Source organism: Bombina bombina, chromosome 9 (genome assembly GCF_027579735.1).
Source record: "Bombina bombina isolate aBomBom1 chromosome 9, aBomBom1.pri, whole genome shotgun sequence".
NCBI lineage: Eukaryota > Metazoa > Chordata > Amphibia > Anura > Bombinatoridae > Bombina > Bombina bombina.
In genome coordinates this window covers 262,717,239-262,737,419 of record NC_069507.1, presented here as the reverse complement: position 1 = coordinate 262,737,419, position 20,181 = coordinate 262,717,239, and positions in this window count along the sequence as shown.

The window sequence follows — 20,181 nt, the reverse complement described above, 5'->3', positions numbered from 1 at the left end:
AAATAAATACACATTATCCCAATGTTTTTATCATGTTTATCATTCCAATGTTTTTTAGCCCTGGGTCATCTCCATATAGGAGGCCATATGACAATGTTTATCTTAATAGGTTTCTTGATATTTCTATATATCAAAAAATATATGATTTTTTATGACATTCCAGAAGACATTCTATACGCTTTTCCTAAATAGATATCTCTATAGGGACAGTGATATTACTGCTTACATTTTAGGACCCTTTTAGATTGTTATATTTTTTAAATAAGAATCTTCTATTTTATTTTATTCCTTAATAGTGTCATATCCACTATAATATTTATTACTTTGATGTCTTCCCTAAGTAGAATACATTTTTCATTCACTCGTCTTTTCTGTCAAAGAAGGGCCTAACAAGCAGCCTTACAATTTTCAAAAATAGCTAGTTACCTTAGGATAGATTAAGCCTATTTTCAGATCAGGCATGGTAAATCTAAATATATGACTGAAAATTGTTCTATTCATTCACTCTTATATTGGTTTCCATGGTGATAAATGACTGAACACATACTTCCGGTTTGCCGATTTTAGGCAAATATTATCTTTCAAATATTAATGAAACAAATAAAAATGAACATGTACTTTATTTGAAACATAGCATGAATTTACCATGAAACTAGGAACATATATACAAAAATAGAATAAACTCAATAGTACTTCCAGGTCATCAGGAACAGGAAGTAGAGGTTATATTTTTTTTTTACTTCCAGGTCAACAGGAACAGGAAGTAGAGGTTATTTTTTTACTTCCAGGTCAACAGGAACAGGAAGTAGAGGTTATTTTTTGGCGCCAAAACAACACTGGCACTTATTGGCCAGTGATAGCTATAAAAGGAGCTACCATGCTAAATCCATCTATAGTCTTGATAAAGGCCCAGTTCTTAGGGCCGAAACGCGTTGACATATATGGTAAGCTTCTTTTCAATTACTGACTAAGTTTGAATAGCAGTTTTGCACTATGTTATATTTGTTTTATTACAGGTATATCTTTGAATGAATTGATCCCTGAGACATAGGATCCATTTCTGTATTTTTTCATCGTTTACACACAGGAATAACTTTTTAGGAGCATCTCTTCACATCTTGTATTCACATAAGGGTCACTTTATAAGTGTGTTATTAACTTTAACACATCCTAAATATTCATTTGGATTATTTTTTCACATTTTTTCCTTTTTCTTTTTTCATTTTTGTGTACACACATTTTTGATTATTCACGCCCACTTCATCACATCATCTTTTCAGGATTTTTTGGATATTCACAATAATTTTTGAAATTTGATTTGAAAACCACTACGTTTTTCTTTTTTACACACCTCATCATTTCACCGTTTATCGAGGGATATATAAGGATAACTGTTTAAAATAGAATCTTCATATTGGACATTCACTCTCTGGAAAGAATTTAAAGTTTGGGACCTACATATTTATGGACACCTACTCAGTAAATTGATGTTTTTATATATTTATATTTTTTATCCAACCATCAACAGCTGTTTTATTGTAATTTATTTTGTGATTAAGATTGTATATTGTTGTGGTTTTTAACCACAATTGTATTGTTTTTTTATATAGATATATGCATATTTTATTGTTAATTTTAAGTGGATCCACTTTTGTATCTTGTCTGTATATTTTAGCTATAAGTAGCTTATAAAATATTTTATATACCCCTATAGAATTTCAATATATTTTTTATTTAAATAATCTTGTCACTACTAGTGTCTTAGCCTTTTAGGAGGCGCTCTGTGTATTTATTTTTAGTGTTACACCAGATATGACTGGTGGTGGCACTGAGAAAGAAGGCACAGTACATGCTGTGAGCCTGACACACAGGCTGGCAGTGGCAGGCTGGCCTGGCAACTGAAATTAGATTACACTAGCAGACTGATGTAAAAGTTTTTTTTTTTTAAATTTACACTAATGTTACACCAGATATGAGTGGTGGCACTGAGCAAGTAGGCACAGTATATGCTGTAAGCCTGACACACAGGCTGGCAGTGGCAGGCTGGCCTGGCAACTGAAATTAGATTACACTAGCAGACTGATGTAAAAGTTTTTGTTTTTTTAAATTTACACTAATGTTACACCAGGGACCCGATCCGATATAAATCGTCGCCCTCAAAAGCCGGCGGCGCCAATATTTGCGCGGGTTTGGTATCCTATATACGGCGTAACTTAGAAGTTACGCGCGCATATTTCTGCCTTCGCCCGTAGTTTTTTGGCCCATAGACTGACATACAAAACACACGCAGTTTGGTATCCAATATACGGCGTAAGTACTTACGCGCGCAGATTTCAGAAAATCTACTCCAATCTCATCTCGCCACAAATTTCAGCCGCAGGAACCCTTGCACTGACTTAGAAACCAACGTAACTCTCTAAAGGCCTAACAAGTGCATGCTTAACAACATACATATCAGCATCTAGATCACAAATAGTTAACCTCTTCAAAGTATTTATTATTCCTGCCCCTGCAAGTTTGTCAAAAGATTCACAAAGGGGTGCATCATGGGGCACAGGGGGACATCATGGGGCACAGGGGGACATCATGGGGCACAGGGGGTGCTGGAAGCCCTACAATCCCCTGTTGTTCTGTCTACACATGCTGATTCTATAGTTGCTGCTGAGGTCCATGGTGATGGTGCTGCCCCTGCTGCAGCTGGTCATCGAATTACATACTGCGGAGTTCCACTGCATGTAAGGGAAACTACTACATCCCACCCCCATTCCCTTAACCACCCTAATTACTGAAAATATATCATTAGTTCAATTCATGTTTTGGTCACTATGATTTATTGACTATCATTTAGAGGAATGAAAATGGATGTTTATACCTTATGTTCACACCTTCTGTTAAAACATTATTATTTAGATATATATACCCATGTGCAGGGATAGGCAAGGTGTCCTTCACTAAAACTCTTTACCTTAGAAAATATCCGCAACAGCCTTGGCTCATGCCTATCCCTGCACATGGGTCAATTTCTATTGGATGTGAGAAACCTTGATTTACATCTTACAAGTGAATATCACTATATGTACCCTTCATAAACATGATGATATTACCTTTTCTGGGCCATTTCCACACAGGCCTTATTATATTTTTTAAATATATTAGTGTACTAAAACACCCCTCATATGGATGTGGATGACAATTATATGGTAAATAACAGAGGACAAGATTTAGGGTGAAATATAACAATATTTTTTTTTTTTTTTAGGCTTCTTAGATGAGGGGGCTGAGGGGCCTGGAGTGGGTCTCCTGCCTCTCCTGGGTTGTGTGGATTCAGAGGATCCTGCAGGAGTGCTGGCCACAGATGAGATGCTGGAGGCAATGTCCTGCTGGTGTGTGAAATGCTCCACCAACACACCCAACAGTTGGTTCTGTTCCCTCCATCTGTTGTCACTCTGAATCTGCATGTCCGAAATAACTCTCAGCATCTGAGATTGATTCTGGACCATAGCACTTAAAGATGCTGCCATGTCCCGTTGCAGCTCAATGGAACGCTGTTGTAAAGTCTGCTGGCTCCTGTAAAACCTGCGTTGGTCTCTCTGCATTCTCTCGCAGGTTACTGTTTGCCTCCTCTGTAGGGCAATGTATTCATCGCCCATGGCGGAAGTCAGCGGATCTATGGGCTCTTCCCCAGCAGGGACTCTAGGCGCCGGTTCAAATTCAATATCCTCAGCTGCTGGTGCTGCCTGTGGGATTACAGCTGCTGGTGCTGCCTGTGGGATTACAGCTGCTGGTGCTGCCTGTGGGATTACAGCTGCTGGTGCTGCCTGTGGGATTTCAGCTGCTGGTGCTGTCTGTGGGATGATCACAGCTCTATGCTCCCCCTCAGATGCTGGAGCTCTTCCAAGTGCAGCAGATGGTGGAGATGGACTGATAGTCCCACTCAGCCTGGTGGTAGGATCCCTGAGTGGCCTGATATTGTTGGGGGGGGGGATAAAGGCATCTACCCTTTGGGGCTGGCTTGGCTCCCCCTCCAAACCAAAGGAATAGTCCTCCGGCCAGGGCTCCTGCCAGGTATCCTCATGTAATGGTGGCGGCATGACATCCGGATTGTCAATAGAGGCAGTCCAACCCAGCTCATGCCTGGCATACTCCTGCTGGACTCTCTGGACCGGTGGTCGAGGTGGAGAAATACTTTGTGGCGGTGGTGGAGGTGGATGCATGGGTGTTGGCACCCTGGTGACTGGAGGTTCTGTGGAGGAGTCAAATGATGAGAGGGATTAGTACAGTCAGATATATATCCATGTGGGCATACAATGTACATGCTAGGGCCTATACACATTCTCATGTCAAACTCTAAAACATGCATGTGCACATTGAGATTTGTGATATGAGGGTTTTTAATATGCAAAGTATACATGTATGTGTTTCATACAATAGTTCTGTGTACATGTCAGTGATGTAGAAAATGTGTTCTTTAAGTGACACTATGGTTGTGATGACTATAGTGTCCATTTACTGAAAACTCTACATGTGGCTTGTGGCCTGTGTTACTCTGAGACATGTTAGTATTTCACTATTCCACCTCATATCATGAATTTCAATGTGTTAAGTACCATTAAATGGCCATTAAACCCATTTTGATTCTTTCATGATTCAGCTAGAGCATGCAATTTTAAACAACTTTGTAATTTACTTCCATTACCTAATTTGCTTCATTCTCTTGATATTCTTAGCTGAAAAGCATATCTAGATAGGCTCCGAAGCTGCTGATTGTTGGCTGCACATCAATGCCTCGTGTGTTTGCCTCACCCATGTGCATTGATATTTAATAAACAAAGAATAAGAAAATAATGAAGCAAATTAGATAATAGAAGTAAATTGGAATGTTGTTGAAAACTGTATTCTCTATCTGAATAATGACATAAAAAGATTTGGTTTAATGTCCCTTTAATGTTAAATCTCATTGTAGATGTTTTTGTTAGAAGGCCAAATACCATGCTCCTCATTGTGTACATGAATGTGTGACATAGGATGTTATATCTCAAATACATATAATACTGGTGTGTGGGATGTTACTCACCAGCATGCTGCGCTGATGTTGCAATCCCTGAGTCACGAGCCCCTGGAAGTCCACGGACTGCTGTGACGCTCAGGGACCTACGAATCAGCTCCTGCCACTCGTTATATTCCGCCTCATGGTGAGGCCCACCTCCTGTTGCCCTCTGGGACATTGCTTCTTGGCCCATCTTCTCCTTAACTCTCCTCTTACAGTCGTTCCACCTCTTCTTTAGGCCATCCACATTCCTCCTCTGCTGGGACACACCATTAACGGCCTCCTCCACATTCAGCCAGGCATCTTTACGCCTACGGGCAACTCCTTTGCCCTTCTCTTGGCCAAAGAGGGCGGTATGGTTCTCCTGGACTAGAGCGAGGATTTCAGGGAATGTGAAGTTGGGGCACCTCATACGCTCCTCGTCCTGGGCCGCCTGGCTCCCTCCCTGGGATGTCCCTGGTGTGGGTTCCCCCCTATCCTCTCCCTCCTCCCCCCTTCTATCCCCATGTGCACCCTCTATCCCTCTTCTGAGTGTGCCTGGCCTTGGGGCAGCCCCACTCCCATCCTCCCTTCTAGCTCTCCCTCTCCCCACTCCGCTCACTCCCTGACGGGGACCCTGCTGCTCCTCCTGACCATAATCCTCTCCCTGCAAACTCCCCTTCCCTCCTCCCCCCTGCCCTACCTCTCCCTGCCATCCTCACACTACACACACTCACACACTCACACACTCACACTCACTCCCACTTCAATCACACACAATCACAACCAAACACTCAGCCTTTCATACTGTAAAAGATAAATAAAATGTGTAAGGTGTTATAAAAAAAAAGTGTTGTGTATTTTGTATATGTGTGTATGCAAAATGTGTGCAATATGTAAAAAAGTGCCAGTAATGTACAAGCTTAACAAATCCACCAAATCCGACCTAACTAAATATTATGCAATGCGCCTCTCTCTCTACTCTAACCACTTTCTCCTACTCACTGTAGTGTGTTGTAGCTCCAAGAACCAACCAAACACACTAAAGAAAATGGCGGCTGCGCAGGGGTTTAAGTATGATTTTTGAATGTCGTAATTACGTGGCGCATCTCTTAGAACTGGCCGTTATTTTTTACGATTTGTAGGCTAATATGCATAAAACTACACTTTATTAAGAGTTTACGTGAACAAAATACTGGCGTAAGTACTTGCAACGACTAAAATGTGTATTTGCGCACATTTTAGCTGATCGCCGGTTTTTCCTACTTATACCAGTTTAGCATCTGACGTCGCAGTATATTGAATAGGTCGAGTTGCGAGGTGAAATTACGGGCGGCGCGGGTTCCCTCGCTTGCGCCGCAAACTACGCCATATATCGGATCACGCCCCAGATATGAGTGGTGGCACTGAGCAAGTAGACACAGTATATGCTGTGAGCCTGACACACAGGCTGGCAGTAGCAGGCTGGCCTGGCAACTGAAATTAGATTACACTAGCAGACTGATGTAAAAGTTTTTTTTTTAAATTTACACTACGGTTACACCAGATATGACTGGTGGTGGCACTGAGAAAGTAGGCACAGTATATGCTGTGAGCCTGACACACAGGCTGGCAGTGGCAGGCAGGCAACTGCTATTAGATTACACTAGCAGACTGATGTAAAAGTTTTTTTTTTTTTAAATATACACTACGGTTACACCAGATATGACTGGTGGTGGCACTGAGCAAGTAGGCACAGTATATGCTGTGAGCCTGACACACAGGCTGGCAGTGGCAGGCTGGCCTGGCAACTGAAATTAGATTACACTAGCAGACTGATGTAAAAGGTTTTTTTTAAAATTTACACTAATGTTACACCAGATATGAGTGGTGGCACTGAGCAAGTAGGCACAGTATATGCTGTGAGCCTGACACACAGGCTGGCAGTGGCAGGCAGGCAACTGCTATTAGATTACACTAGCAGACTGATGTAAAGTTTTTTTTTAAAATGTACACTACGGTTACACCAGATACGACTGGTGGTGGCACTGAGCAAGTAGGCACAGTATATGGTGTGAGCCTGACACACGCTGACAGGCAGGCAAATGCAATTAGATTACAAAGATGTTACACCAGATATGAGTGGTGGCACTGAGCAAGTAGGCACAGTATATGCTGTGAGCCTGACACACAGGCTGGCAGTGGCTGGCAGGCTGGCCTGGCAACTGAAATTAGATTACACTAGCAGACTGATGTAAAAGTTTTTTTTAAAATTTACACTAATGTTACACCAGATATGAGTGGTGGCACTGAGCAAGTAGGCACAGTATATGCTGTGAGCCTGACACACGCTGACAGGCAGTCAAATGCAATTAGATTACAAAGAAAAAAAAAAAAAAAAAAAAAAGACTGATGTTCTAGCCCTAAAAAGGGCTTTTTGGGGTGCTGTCCTTACAGCAGAGATCAGATGAGTCCTTCAGGACTGTAGTGGACACTGAATACACTAGCCTAGCTATCAATTTCCCTATTAAATTAGCAGCAGCTACACTGTCCCTCCTCTCACTAGCAATGCAGCTTCTGAATGAATCTAAAATGGCTGCTGTCCATGAGGTGTAAGGGTCTGGGAGGGAGGGTCTGCTGCTGATTGGCTGGAATGTGACTGCTGACTGTAAGATACAGGGTCAAAGTTTAGGCAATGATGAAGTATAGGGGGTGGATCGAACATTGCATATGTTCACCCACCGCTGCGAACGCGAACAAGCTATGTTCGCCGGGAACTGTTCTCCCGCGAACTGTTCGCGACAACACTAAATAAGAATGCTAGGAATATTTTTTTGACCTCTTAAACCAGTAATAAGTCCCTGTCCTTCCTGGACATTACCATCATGAGGGAAGGACAGGAGATTTTGACTGAAAATTTTAGGAAGCTCACGGCAACGAATAGCGTACTACACGCGGAGAGTGGACATATGGACCACCTTAAAAGAGGTGTTCCCTATGGCCAGTTTCTGCGCCTGAAAAGGAATTGTTCCTCCCTTAAGAGCTTTGACTATCATGCCTCTTTGATAAGGAAACGTTTCTTGAAAAGAGGCTATTCTCAAAATTGCATTAAAAAAGCCTTTTGGAAAGCAAGAAATCAGTCAAGACATGATATCCTTTATAAAAAGAAAGAGAGACCGATGTCCAACAGCATAAGGTTTATTACCAGATATAACAAACAATGGGAGGACATTAGGTCAATTATTAAGAAAAATTGGTATCTTTTGTTAATGGATGAGAAAGTAGGTGAAGCAGTAGGTGGGGTACCCTCAATGGCTGCAAGAAAGGCTTTCAGTTTAAAAGACAAGTTGGTGAAAAGCCAATTCATCAAAGGGCCATCAAGTTCTGATTGGCTTCGTAAAAATAAAGGAATTAAGGGAAGCTTTCCTTGCGGCCATTGTGTTTACTGTACCCATATGGATAGTACCAAAACCTTTTCTGTAGATGGTGTAAAACGCTATGACATCAGATACTTTTTCAACTGTAATTCTACAGGGGTAATTTATCTCCTACGGTGTTTGTGCCCGGTCTTTTATGTTGGTAAAACCAAAAGGTCCATGAAGGACCGGGTACAAGAACATAGAGACGACATTATAAAATTAAGGGACACTAATGTGGCAAAACATTTTGCGCTTGCACATAATGTAAGTGCAGGGCCCTGATCAGCCTGGAGCGTCTTAAGGGTTAAGGTTGCAGGGAGGAGGAGTGTGTGTGGAGCTGTAGGTTAGATTGCAACAGTGTTGCAGATCTAAGGGAGGGGTTTTACTCACAGATAAGAAGGGGATTCTGGGAGTTTGAGGCCCTCTTTCTGTCAGGAACATCTGGAATCTTCTGCTGCAGTTAGCTGAGAGAATTTCTTTGTCATCATGGACAGGTCTCGCAGGTCTTCGCTCCCTCCTTTGCGGTTCAGGGATGAGGCTTCATCTTCTGGGAGAAGGACACCTGTGGATAGAGAAAAAGAGATAAGTGATCAGGATATTGTTCCCCCTTCACCCAGGCCTCAGGGCTCACCCCTGAGGCTAGGCCATCGTTCCCTCCAGGCCCATTTACCCACTAGTGGTAGGAAGGTGGGAGTTTCCCAGGCAGGGGGGAGTGGATTAGGGGGCAGGCAATTAGAGGAGGCTGGGGGGTCAGGTTTAACTAGGTCAGGCCCGGGCCCTTCATTTGGGCCTAGTGCTTCTAGGGACGCCCCTGGGGTTTGTGGAGCAGGCCCCATGGGTTCAGTTCAGGCAGCAGCGGTTTTGGGCTTGCAGGAGGGACAGCTGGAGGCCGTCTGGTCCCTGGTGCAGTCCCTCACTGCTGTTTTGGGCCCGGTGTTTAACCGATCCGGTCTCGCGCCCGGCTCGGGGCCTAGTCGGGCCCCCGTGCCCGGATCGAGTACCGGACCAGTTGGGCCCCCTCTTATCCACTTACCGAATGTGGATGGGGCCGGATTGCCCCTGGGGGGGGTCGCAAAGCGTGGCGCTCGTCTGTGAGGGTAGGCCGGAGTTGCGGCCTACCCCGCAGATGGCGCCAGTATCTACCGCCACACTGCCGATTCGGGGGTCACCCAGGGCCACATCCGTTTATGCTTTGGTAGCGGATGGGCCCGGGGCGGACCCTGTGGCTGGTCGGCCTTCAATCTTGCCCCAGGCCGCGGCGCGCGCATGCGGTAGTGGGCCCGATCACGGGCCTACCCCGCGTGCTGCGCCATCTCCTACGGCCACACCACAGCTTCAATTGGGCCTACCCGGCCCTGTTCCAATGGGCCCCAATGCTGTGGCGCGCGCATGCGGCGATGGGCCAGATCGTGGACCCTCCGCGCAGGCCGCGCCAATCCTTGCCGCCTTACCGCTGGGGGCACCGGGCCCTCTTGGCCCTCCATGTCCCCAGCGTGGCCCAGTGGTTGGGGGCAATCCGGATCTTACCTCTGCCGCAGAGGCGGCGGCGCCCTCCTTGCTGGTCTCGGTCCCGGTCGCGGCCCCGCCCACTTCCGGTCACACGGCGGGCGGGACTTCCGGTCGGGGCTTGGCCAGAGGGGGTATCAGCCTGGCCCGGAGAGGAGCCAAGAGAAGCGCTCTCTCCGCATCCCTATCTCCTCAAGGTAGGAGAGGGGTGCCGGCCAGGGGGAGGGGGGGGAGGATGGTGGTGCTTGAAATGCATCAGGTGGGAGGGTGCATGAGGAGTGGGTCTGTGCAGACTATCTATCTGGGGGAGGGGAGGGGGGATAGCACAATGAGCCCTGGGGCCCTTGGCCCTGGGGACAGTATTTCACATATGCAAAGCCCAGGAACTGGGCCCAGGAGATTTAATATTAACCAGTCTTTTCAAAGGCCTGAGGTTTCCGTTACAAATCATGATGGATACATGTGGGGGCCAGGGGACACTGCTAACAGGGGGTTGGTGCAGCAGAATCAGTCTGGGGGGCAGATGCCTGCGCCTTCTGCGCAACAGCCTGTGTATGAGTGTGGTGTGCGTGGTCCCTCCTTCCCTCCGGTGGCTGGTACTCCTCTCTTATCTTTGTTTCCCCAGATGGACACTCAGGAGCGGCTTCAATCCAGTGTTGGTGGAGCGGTGGTGCCGTCAGCGGGACAGGTCCCAGTGGACGGGGCAGGACCATCGTCGGCGGGGCAGCTGCAGCCTATGGATGGTGAGCTATCTGGGGGGGCTGTGTCGCAGGATGGCAGTGACTCTAGTTCGCCAGGGTCTAGCTCAGAGAGTGAGGGGGCTTTGGGTTTTCATAAAAAAGGGGAGAAAAGGATGTACAGGATGCTTAGGTCATTAGTGTCAGATAGGGATAAGGCCCGCAGGCGCGAAAGTAAGGGCGCAAGCGGCGTAGCTGTGAACGCTAGTGAAGGCTTGGGGGTGCCGGCCACCGTTCCGCAGGGTGGCGGTTTAGTGTTGCAGGGTAATAAGCGAAAGTCAGCGCTTGAGGGAGACTCATTTTCTTTCACCATGCATTCCCTATTTGAGCATCTCAAATCGAAGATGGTGAAAAAAATACAGGCTAAGAAGTATGTGAATATTTTTGAGCTGTCAGCGGAGGCCCAGAGGCAGAAGGAGAGGGCCGAGGACGGGACAGGGCCAAAGAAGCTCAAGAGACCGGACTCTTACGAGGAATGGGTGAGCTGCTTTCGCGTGCTGGCGTCTTGCTACTTGGCGAGGTGGCCTGACCAAGGGGCGGATATCCTGAAATATCAGGATACGATAGAAAGGGTTTACAAATGCCATAAGGAAGGAGCATGGAGGGACTATGACATGGGGTATCGAAGGAAGATGGCGGCGAACCCTTCCCTATCATTTGGAGCTATCGAGATGTCCTTATGGTCCAAGCTTGGGCCGGAGGTGATGCCATCACCTCCCCCGGCAGCAAGCAACCAGCCCTTTCGGTCGGGACTTAGGGCCCGTAGAAAGGGATGGGAGTGTTGGAAGTATCAAGAAAAGGCGTGCGACAGAGGGAGCGCGTGTTCCTTTCGGCACGTCTGCCGATACTGCGGGGGGCAGCACCCGGGTGCTGAGTGCTCCAAAAAGCGCGACCAGGCTGGGGAGCGTGGGGGAGGCAAGCCTGCCTCAACTGGAAAGAGCGGCCACCCCAGTGAGGGTGGGCGCCCTTGAACCATGGCTTGCGAGGTATCCGAACCGGGCAGTGGCAGGCTTGCTGCTGTCTGGCCTAACGGTGGGTTTCCTTATCCCGGTGGGGGGCCGGGTGGAAGGTTCGGGGGTTCATCGCAATTTAAAATCGGCTTACCAGCTCCCTGAGGTGGTGAAAGAGAAGCTGGACAAGGAGGTCCGCCTGGGGCGCATGGCGGGTCCTTTCCCGCAGCCGCCTATTGAGGGTTTGGTGGTATCCCCGTTAGGGGTAGTCCCGAAAAGGGAGAAGGGAAAATTTCGCTTGATTCAACACCTTTCGTATCCGAAAGGTAGGTCAGTGAACGATGCTATTCCACCAGAGCTGTGCTCGGTTCAATATCAATCGTTTGACGCGGCGGTGGCCATTGTCCGGAGGGCAGGGGTGGGAGCGCTGATGGCGAAGCTGGACATAGAGTCAGCTTTCAGGCTCCTTCCTATCAACCCAGAGTCTTTTCGACTAATGGGGTGCCGCTTCGGGGGGGATTACTATGTAGACAAATGCCTCCCTATGGGTTGTTCGATTTCGTGCGCCTATTTCGAGGCATTTAGTTCATTCCTCCATTGGGCGGTATCCCAATACACTGGTTCAGCCAACATCGCCCATTACTTGGACGATTTTCTGCTTGTGGGGTCTCCAAATTCTACGCAGTGCGGGGAACTAATGCGCGGCATGGTGCATCTCATGGGTGTGTTTGGCGTACCTCTGGCATCTGACAAGTCAGAAGGCCCGTGCACGCGGTTGACTTTCCTGGGAATCGAAATAGACTCTATAGCGGAGCGCTGTCGATTGCCTGCGGACAAGTTGGAGCGGTTGGAAGCATTAGTCCAAAGGACTATGCGGGCGCGTTCTATCTCTGTGAAGGAATTGCAGGCCCTTTTGGGCTCGTTGAACTTTGCGGGGAGGGTCATCCCCATGGGCCGTGTTTTCAACCGGAGGTTGGAAGCAGGTTTGGGGGGCTCCAAACCGCAGTCCGCAAGAATCCACATCTCGGAGGAGATGAAGAAGGATCTTCAGGTGTGGGAACTGTTTCTTGACAAATTCAATGGCATATGTATTTGGCAGAGTACCCCAGAATCCAATCAGTCGCTACACCTGTTTACAGATGCAGCAGGTTCCGGGGGGTACGGGGCGATGCTGGGGGCGGACTGGAGCGCGGAAGCTTGGCCAGGGGAATGGGTCCGAGCTGGGCTGACCAGGAATCTGTGTTTCCTGGAGCTCTTCCCTATCATCGTGGCGATTGAGCTGTGGGCTACTCGGTTGTCCAACCGGGCGGTGGTGTTTTGGTGCGATAATCAGAGTGTAGTGTATTCGATAAATCGCTTATCGGCCACTTCACCTGGGGTTGTTAGGCTGCTACGGCAACTAGTGTTGCGCTGCTTGCAGTTTAACATCAGCTTCACGGCTAAGCACGTGCCGGGCGTAAAGAATGTGATGGCAGATGCATTGTCTAGGGGGAAATGGGAGATATTTAGGAAGGTGGCTCCTAGAGCATCTCCTCATGGCACGCCTTGTCCTTCTTATCTCTGGCAGCTCGGGTTCCATGGGAATCTGTTCTCCCGCTGGTCCAGGCCTCACTGGCACCAGCGACATGGAGGACGTATCTGAGGCATTGGAACGAGTGGCAATCATTCTGCAGGTCCAAGCAGCTGTCATGTTCTCAGGCGTCGCAGGTAACTCTGTTAGAGTGGTTGGTTTCCTTGCGGCAGCGGGCTATTAGGAAATCACTCGTGCAGGGGAAGCTGGCAGCTTTATCCTTTTTTAGTAAGTTTTTCCAGCTGAAAGATTGGACGGGGACCTTCTTGGTGAGACAATCGGTCCGCGGTTGGGGCCGGGGAGAGTTGATAAGGAGGGACAAGAGGGAACCCATCACTCTGTCTCGCCTTCTCATGTTGCTGCAGGCGCTAATCGACGTTTGCAGGGATCCATACGAGGTGTCACTGTTTCGCGCAGCATTCGCGCTGGCCTTTCACGGGGCTTTGAGGGTGGGGGAGCTGGTTTCCCCATCAGGTAAGGCACCACAGGCGGGGGTTCAGTGGCAGCATGTGAGGTTATCGGAGGGGTCGGTATTGTTGTTTATCCCTAGATCTAAAACCGATCAGGATGGGAAAGGGGTGTGGCTGCATCTCCCACAGTTGGGCGATTGCAGGGCATGCCCGGTTGCGCTGTTATCTGAGTTTGCAGCGCGCCGCCCGGTGGGTGGTGGCCCTTTCTTGATGCATCAGAACGGGCTGGGGTTAACGAAATTTCAGTTCAGAACAGTGCTAGCAAAGGCGGCAGAGAGGGCAGGGTTGGATCCGGCACGTATAGCCCCCCATTCATTTAGAGTGGGGGCGGCAACCTCGGCTGCAGCATTGGGGTGGTCTGCAGATAGGATCAAGGCTCTGGGGAGGTGGCAGTCGCAGCGCTATAAGACATACGTAAGGCCTCTGGGGGACCCTTCCCAATGATTCGGTAAGGGGGGGGCCGCAGGGACGGGAATTGTGGGGGTCCTTGCTGGTGGTTAACATATTGTTGTGTCTTTTCAGGTAGGGGCAGGGCCCCAAAAAAGATCTGGATAGTCGGCCACTCCTTTGTTCATTGGGCATCGTTAAGGGCTTTAGCAGTCCCGGATGGGAGCCGCCTCGGCTTTCACCCCTCCCGGGCGTCCATCAGATGGCTAGGGCGCAGAGGGCTATGCTGGCAGGAATTTCCAGGGCTTATCCAGGAGGCTCACCGGAGGTGGGGTCGTCCAGACATCGTGGTTCTACATCTTGGGGGCAATGACCTAGGAGCATTGCCTACCCTTGAGTTGATCAGTATCATGGGGGCGGACATTAGGTGGCTACATGCCTGGTTGCCAGGGCTGAAGGTGGGGTGGTCCTGTGTCATTCCGAGATTGCATTGGAGGCACATGGAGAGTCACAAGGCAGCATTTGGGGTCCGCAAGAAGTTGAATAGGGATATAGGCAAGGTAGTTTTGGAATTAGGAGGTTTTGTTGTGAGGCACTCCAACATCTCGGCCGGGGATAAGAGCCTGTATCGGAAGGATGGGGTTCATTTGACAGAGGTAGGGCTAGATATGTTCATTTCCAATATAGCTAAGGCCTTAGGTTCAGTAATTTAGAAATAGGTAACTGAATGTAGTGTTTCCTGCAGTTAGGGTTGGCGGCAAGAATAGGTTGATTGGTATTCTTGTGGCGGGCGGTAGCATCCCGGGCGGCAGATAGAAAGCGGGGAGGAGTGACGGCCATTGCAGGAGGTGTGACGTACCCAGGCGCGTGCTTGGGGAAAGCGCCTCCTGGGTTGCGGAGGGCCGAACAGCTTGAGTATGTAACCTTCTATCTGGTACCGCGTTGTAGCCGGGCTCCGCTTTGTCTCCGTTTGCCTGGGGGGCTGCTTCCCGCTTCATATGGGTTATTTAGGTTTAGTCATTGCCGCTCAACTGTTTAAGTAAAGTTAAGTTTGAATTATAGTCATTTACCGTACTGGGTAAATGAAAAGTTTAAAGTTTTGAGAAGGCCTTGATGCTTTAAATTAAATCAGTCAAGGAGTGCCTCGCGTTAATAAAATTGACCTATATGGTCTTAACCTCCATATTGTTGTCTTGTCTTTATTTGGTATATTTAGGTTGTAAGTTAGTTGCCGCACCCGCACGACATTGAACCTTTAACTCCCTTATGTAAGTGCAGGGCCCTGATCAGCCTGGAGCGTCTTAAGGGTTAAGGTTGCAGGGAGGAGGAGTGTGTGTGGAGCTGTAGGTTAGATTGCAACAGTGTTGCAGATCTAAGGGAGGGGTTTTACTCACAGATAAGAAGGGGATTCTGGGAGTTTGAGGCCCTCTTTCTGTCAGGAACATCTGGAATCTTCTCCCACCCACCCAGCCTCCTTTTTTCTCCCGCGGCAATTAGTTAATTGTAAATAGTTAGGTTTAGTCTCCCTGGGGCCGGACAGGGTTAGTCAACCTATCGTCTTTGGGTAAGGCCAGGGCGTTTAATATTTTTCTGCTCCCCCCAGTGTCGTCTTGGTGTCCGCCTGGACGGGCTGAGGGTCCCATAAGGTTCGAGCGTTGTTACACCCTAAAGGCGGGCGGTAGCATCCCGGGCGGCAGATAGAAAGCGGGGAGGAGTGACGGCCATTGCAGGAGGTGTGACGTACCCAGGCGCGTGCTTGGGGAAAGCGCCTCCTGGGTTGCGGAGGGCCGAACAGCTCGAGTATGTAACCTTCTATCTGGTACCGCGTTGTAGCCGGGCTCCGCTTTGTCTCCGTTTGCCTGGGGGGCTGCTTCCCGCTTCATATGGGTTATTTAGGTTTAGTCATTGCCGCTCAACTGTTTAAGTAAAGTTAAGTTTGAATTATAGTCATTTACCGTACTGGGTAAATGAAAAGTTTAAAGTTTTGAGAAGGCCTTGATGCTTTAAATTAAATCAGTCAAGGAGTGCCTCGCGTTAATAAAATTGACCTATATGGTCTTAACCTCCATATTGTTGTCTTGTCTTTATTTGGTATATTTAGGTTGTAAGTTAGTTGCCGCACCCGCACGACATTGAACCTTTAACTCCCTTATGCTGATGTGCACTCCCTTACTTTTGTAATAATTGACAATGGAATTTCTTCTGGGACAGGTGGTGATAATAATAAAGTTCTGCTTCAAAAAGAAGCTAAATGGATTTTTAGGCTGGGGACTAAATTCCCTTCTGGCCTTAATGAAAGGTGTGAATATGCTTGTTTTTTATAATGTGTTAACATCTTTGAATCTGAGACACATTCACTATTGCTCCTTTGAGGTTGCTGTGGCCCAGCAGTTAGATTAACTGCCTTCCAAGCCAAAGGTTGTGAGTTCAAATCCAGCTAGTGCAACCTATGTTTTTTATTCCATAAGTTAGTTACTTGAAATTTTTCTTAAATAATATAAGTATCTTTCCTTTCTAACACTTTGAATTTATGAGAGTGAGTGCCATATCACTTTGTGATGTATGTGTCAGCAGTAGATAGACATATAGCTGTGTTAATGTGCACTAGGAATAATGTTGCTATTACTTAAGCTATCTGTTTATAGTATGTGTTTAACCTGGGTATAACTTTGTTCTTTGCATGTATGTATAAGTTGCAGCATGATATGCAAGTTCACGTAAGCAATTAAGAGGTGGATCACCTGAGCACAGACAGGTGCTATAAAAGGAGGTGGTTCTGAGTTACTAATCATGCCCTGAGGAAGCGCCTGACACACATGAGATTTGTGGGGGTGAAACGCTCATGATGTTGGCACCAAGTGTGTTTACCTGGACACTGAATGTGTTGCTTGTATGTGGACACTGCTAACATCTGTGTTCATTATTCTCATTGAAAATTGGGACATTTGACTTTGCATCGTGTGAGGTCTGTGAGTTTGCAGTGTCCTGTGAAGCTGGTGGGAGGAGTCTTCCAGGTATATCCAGGAGTGACCTGAGAAATGTGTCCAGTTTTACACCGCCAAGCAAGTGTGTATTGAACGGAGTACACTGCAAGAGTTGAGATAGCCTTGCTTTGCTCTCAGCTTGAGGATCTACCTATGTGCTTGCACTAATCTACAGTCTTTTCTATCACAATTGTTTGGGCCAGGATGGGCTCTGTTGTGATTTGTGCAGAGAGAGCGAGATTTCTCCAATTGGAGGAGAGGTGTTTATGGCTGCTGACGCACCCTTACTGTGACATCACTGCTATGAGCTTTGGAAGCTCCAAGGAGAGGAGCATGCAGGCAGTTTGTTTTTACAGCTTTATGGCATGACGCAGCCATTCTTCTACTTACTGTTTACCAGTAGTGATGTCGCGAATAGTTCCCCGGCGAATAGTTCCCGGCGAATATAGCTTGTTCGCCACGGCGGGCGAACATATGCGTTGTTCGGTCCACCTCCTATTCGTCATCATTGAGTAAACATTGACCCTATATCTCACAGTCTGCAGACACATTTCAGCCAATCAGCAGCAGACACTCCCTCCCAGACCCTCCCAGCTGCTGGACAGCAGCCATTTTAGATTCATTCGGATCCTGCATTCTTAGTGAGAGGAGGGGTAGTGTAGCTGCTGCTGATTTTATAGGGAAATTGATAGCTAGGCTAGTGTATTCAGTGTCCACTACAGTCCTGAAGGACTCATCTGATCTCTGCTGTAAGGACAGCACCTCAAAAAGCCCTTTTTAGGGCTAGAACATCTTTTTTTTGCCTGTGTAATTTTGACTGTGAAACATCAGTCTGCTAGTGTAATATAATTGCAGTTGCCTGCCTGCTAGCGTGTGTGCCAGGCCCACTTGCTAAGTGCCACTACTCATATCTGTTGTAACAGTAGTGTAAATTTAAAAAAAAAAACTTTTTTGACTGTGAAACATCAGTCTGCTAGTGTAATCTAATTGCAGTTGCCTGCATGCCAGCGTGTGTGCCAGGCCCATTTGCCAAGTTAGTGCCACCACTCAGAGTCATTTGTTGTAACAGTAGTGTAAATATTAAAAAAAAAACTTTTTGACTGTGAAACATCAGTCTGCTAGTGTCATCTAATTGCAGTTGCCTGCCTGCCAGTGTGTGTGCCAGGCCCACTTGCCAACTAGTGCCACCAATCATATTTGTTATAACAATAGTGTAAATATTTAAAATAAAAACTTTTTTGACTGTGAAACATCAGTCTGCTAGTGTAATCTAATTGCAGTTGCCTGCCTGCCAGCGTGTGTGCCAGGCCCACTTGCCAACTAGTGCCACCACTCATATTTGTTATAACAGTAGTGTAAATATTTAAAATAAAAACTTTTTTGACTGTGAAACATCAGTCTGCCAGTGTAATCTAATGGCAGTTGCCAGCATGTGTGCCAGGCCCACTTGCCAACTAGTGCCACCAATCATATTTGTTATAACAGTAGTGTAAATATTTAAAATAAAAACTATTTTGACTGTGAAACATCATTCTTCTAGTGTAATCTAATTGCAGTTGCCTGCCTGCCAGCGTGTGTGCCAGGCCCACTTGCCAAGTTAGTGCCACCACTCATATTTGTTGTAACAGTAGTGTAAATATTTAAAATAAAAACTTTTTTGACTGTGAAACATCAGTCTGCTAGTGTAATCTAATTGCAGTTTCCTGCCTGCCAGCGTGTGTGCCAGGCCCACTTGCCAAGTTAGTGCCACCACTCATATTTGTTGTAACAGTAGTGTAAATATTTTAAAAAAAACTTTTTGGACTGTGAAACATAAGTCTGCTAGTGTAATCTAATTGCAGTTGCCTGCCTGCAAGCGTGTGTGCCAGGCCCACTTGCCAAGTTAGTGCCACCACTCATATTTGTTGTAACAGTAGTGTAAATATTTAAAATAAAAACTTTTTTGACTGTGAAACATCAGTCTGCTAGTGTAATCTAATTGCAGTTTCCTGCCTGCCAGCGTGTGTGCCAGGCCCACTTGCCAAGTTAGTGCCACCACTCATATTTGTTGTAACAGTAGTGTAAATATTTAAAATAAAAACTTTTTTGACTGTGAAACATCAGTCTGCTAGTGTAATCTAATTGCAGTTGCCTGCCTGCAAGCGTGTGTGCCAGGCCCACTTGCCAAGTTAGTGCCACCACTCATATTTGTTGTAACAGTAGTGTAAATATTTAAAAAAAAACTTTTTTGACTGTGAAACATCAGTCTGCTAGTGTCATCTAATTGCAGTTGCCTGCCTGCCAGCGTGTGTGCCAGGCCCACTTGCCAACTAGTGCCACCAATCATATTTGTTATAACAATAGTGTAAATATTTAAAATAAAAACTTTTTTGACTGTGAAACATCAGTCTGCTAGTGTAATCTAATTGCAGTTGCCTGCCTGCCAGCGTGTGTGCCAGGCCCACTTGCAAAGTTAGTGCCACCACTCATATTTGTTGTAACAGTAGTGTAAATATTTAAAATAAAAACTTTTTTGACTGTGAAACATCAGTCTGCTAGTGTAATCTAATTGCAGTTGCCTGCCTGCCAGCGTGTGGGCCAGGCCCACTTGCCAAGTTAGTGCCACCACTCATATTTGTTGTAACAGTAGTGTAAATATTTTAAAAAAAAACTTTTTTTACTGTGAAACATCAGTCTGCTAGTGTAATCTAATTGCAGTTGCCTGCCTGCCAGCGTGTGTGCCAGGCCCACTTGCCAAGTTAGTGCCACCACTCATATTTGTTGTAACAGTAGTGTAAATATTTAAAATAAAAACTTTTTTGACTGTGAAACATCAGTCTGCTAGTGTAATCTAATTGCAGTTTCCTGCCTGCCAGCGTGTGTGCCAGGCCCACTTGCCAAGTTAATGCCACCACTCATATTTGTTGTAACAGTAGTGTAAATATTTAAAAAAAAAAAAAACTTTTTTGACTGTGAAACATCAGTCTGCTAGTGTAATCTAATGGCAGTTGCCTGCCTGCCAGCGTGTGTGCCAGGCCCACTTGCCAACTAGTGCCACCAATCATATTTGTTATAACATTAGTGTAAATATTTAAAATAAAAACTATTTTGACTGTGAAACATCACTCTGCTAGTGTAATCTAATTGCAGTTGCCTGCCTGCCAGCGTGTGTGC